We start from the raw sequence: 3,228 nt of genomic DNA on the forward strand, positions 1-3,228 counted from the left end.
GCCCCGGCTCCAGCCACAGCCCCCTCCCCCGACGAGTGGCCTCCAGCCTCCCTCATGTGACGGGGGAACAGCTGCGGCCTGAGTCACTGGGCTCATATGGGGAAGGCCAAGCCCCCCGCCCGGTCGAGGTCACGTGGCCCCCGCCCGGAGACAGCGCCCACCCCCACCAAGCGAGGGCACCAAGGGCAAGACCTCGGGGTGCCTGAGGCCCTTTTGGCGCCCCCAGAAAGGGGCCACCTCGGGGTAGGAGAGCGGGACCCGGCGCCGCCTAGATCTTTCTGGCTCAGGGAAAGGGAGGAGACATGTGAAAGCTAAAGGAGGGAGAAGCCGCCCGGAGTTACTCTCTGAGAGCCGGGTCGGGCTGCAGAGCTGAGGCGAGATGACCAGATGGTCTTCAGAAGGCCTCCTCATCCTCCACCCAGAGCCCACCCTCTTCCTCTCGCTCCAACTCCTTTCCAGCCCCCGACCCCTGCCCCAGAGTCAACAGGGAACTGCTGGCTCTCTGGGATCTGGTGGGCCCAGAATAAACTTTAAGAAAGGCCCCAGCCTCAGAGCCTCCAGCGTTCTAGAGTGGGTGTTCCTGTACCCGTCTCTTAACCCCTCCTCCGTTTTCTGGAGCTCCAAAGTAATGAGCCGAGAAGTGGAGGAAGCCCTTCCCAGCACCATGTCACCCAGCCAATCAAAACACGTCAGAGTCAGGCTCCTCCTTCTGCGGGAGGGTGGCCGAGGTGGCCTCCCACCCCTCTGGGATCTCCCTGTTGCGATGGAGGTTTGGGGGCGACCCTCACGCGGGCATGGCATATATACCCTGGATTGCCCCATCGCATCCTGGTGGACAGCCCAGAGGGCAAGGCCAAGAGAGGACTGGAAGGTGAGGGGGTGGTCTCAAGCTGCCTCCCTCCCTGTGAGCCATGGTGGTCCCCAGGAGCTATGTAAACAGTTCAAGAGCATAACCAGCCACTACAACCCTGCCCCCCCCCCGCCCCCGCAACCCCGCCTGGGCCCCGCCCCTTAGATTCTTCTCAGCCAGCCTGAAGAACCATTTCCTGAGCCTCAGTATATGTCAAGGAAGGAAAGAAACTAAGAGCAAAAGGAAGGCCATCTGGGCTGGGCTGAGAACCAGCTTCCAGGATCACAATCTTCCAGTAAGACACACCGAGGCCCTTGTGGACCTGGCGTGCCTGCATGCCTGCTAAGTCGCTTCAGTCCTGTCCAACCCTGTGCAACCCCATGGACTGCAGCCCACTAGTCTCTTCTGTCCATGGCACTCTCCAAGCAAGAACACTGGAGTGGATCACCATGTCCTTCTCCACTTCTGGACTTTGTTTCCCAGTTATCACTGCAGGTGAGCTGTGCAGGAGGAACCAAGATGCTGAAGTAAGGAGTATTCATCTGTTTCTGCCAGCCATGTGCTGGGCACAGGGCCAGTGTGGCAAGAGAATTGGTGGCCCCGTGCTGTGCCAGCAGGCAGAAGCAAGCCCACGCTGTGAACAGAGGCAGAAACCCCTGGTGGCAGCTGAATGAGCTCAGAGGGAGGGACGGGTGGTGCCTCTGCCCCAGAGAAAAACAAAAAAGAATGAATTTCACCAAGGTGCTTGGTGCTCTCTGAGGTGTATGTGTTAGTCACTCAGTCGTATCCGACTCTTTGTGACCTCATGGACTTTAGCCCACCAGGCTCCTCTGTCCAAGGGATTCTCCAGGCAAGAATACTGGAGTGGGTTGCCATACCTTCCTCCAGGGGATCTTCCTGACACAGGGATCGAACCTGCGCCTCTTATGTCTCCTGCATTGGCAGTCGAGTTCTTTACCACAAGTGCCACTTGGGAAGCCCTACTCTCTGAGGTGACCTTAAACAATAAAAGGGCAGTCGCTCAGTTCCAGGGACAAGGAAAGGGTCAAGTGTAAAAAGGATTAGTTTTAAAAGTCCATGGCAGGAACTTCCCTGGTGGTCCAGTGGTTAAGAATCTGCCTTGCAGTGCAGGAGACACTAGTTCGATCTCTGGTCCAGGAAGATCCCACATGCCATAGGGCAGCTAAGCCTGTGTAACACAACTACTGAAGCCTGCACTCCCTAGAGCCTGTGTTCTGCAACAAGAGAAGACACTGTGATGAGAAGTCCACACACCACAAGTGGAGAAAGCCCACATGCAGCAATGAAGACCCAGCGCAGCCAAAAATAAATCAATTAAAAAAACGAAGCCCTTCCAGTGCAGGGGCATGGGAACTAAAGATCCCTCACGGCATATTGGGGTTGGCTGGCTCACAGGGCTGGGGAAGGATGCGGTGACAAATGGTGGGCAGGGAGGTGGTCTGCAGTCAAGACTGAGAAACTTTAGCTACCAAAACACTAAGCATAATGCTTGGTCGTTGACTGAATCTAAAGACATTTTAGGAAGAACTTGTCATTCAGTTGCTAAGTCATGTCTGACTCTTTGTGACCCCATGGACTGCAGTCTGCCAGCCTTCCCTGTCCTTCTCCATCTCCCGGAGCTTGCTCAAACTCATGTCCATTGAGTCAATGATCCCGTCCAACCATCTCATCCTCTGTCACCCCCTTCTCCTCCTGCCCTCAATCTTTCCCAGCATCAGGGTCTTTTCCAGTGAATCAGCCCTTCTCCACAGGTGGCCAAAGTACTGGAACAACTAGGCAAATATGAATATAACAGAAGATTAGACACGAGAAAATAATGTTATTAATGATAGTACGATTATATAGGAAATTTTCTCTATTTTTTTAAAGATGCATACTAAAATGTTTCAGGGTGAAATGTCACATCTGTAATCGACCTTGGAATACTTCACAAAACAACAGATGAAGTGAAAAGAAGACAGTCTGACATGTACACCCATGGCTGATAGGTGTCAATATATGGCAAAAACCACTACAATATTGTAAAGTAATTAGCCTGCAATTAAAATAAATTTAAATTTAAAAAAAGAAGACAGTCTGGGTGACACGACTGTTAAGAACCTAGTGGCTGTGTAGGGTGTGTTCTCAGGGCAAAGGGGAGGGTGGGAAATTACCAAGAGGGTGAATGCCGACCTCCTGCTGAAAGGAGGAGGAATGAATGCTGGCACATCTTGGTCCACGGGAGGGCTGATAAAGGCCACAACCAGGGAAAGGAGGGGAAATCCTTGGAGGGGCCTTTCAGAGAGAAAATCAAAACAAGGTGACTGCCTACCTGTGGGAGCAGAAGAGGAAGTGGGAAGACTCTGAGATAACTCAGA

The sequence above is a fragment of the Bison bison genome, unplaced genomic scaffold, assembly GCF_000754665.1.
Source record: "Bison bison bison isolate TAMUID 2011002044 unplaced genomic scaffold, Bison_UMD1.0 scf7180017864115, whole genome shotgun sequence".
Taxonomy (NCBI): domain Eukaryota; kingdom Metazoa; phylum Chordata; class Mammalia; order Artiodactyla; family Bovidae; genus Bison; species Bison bison.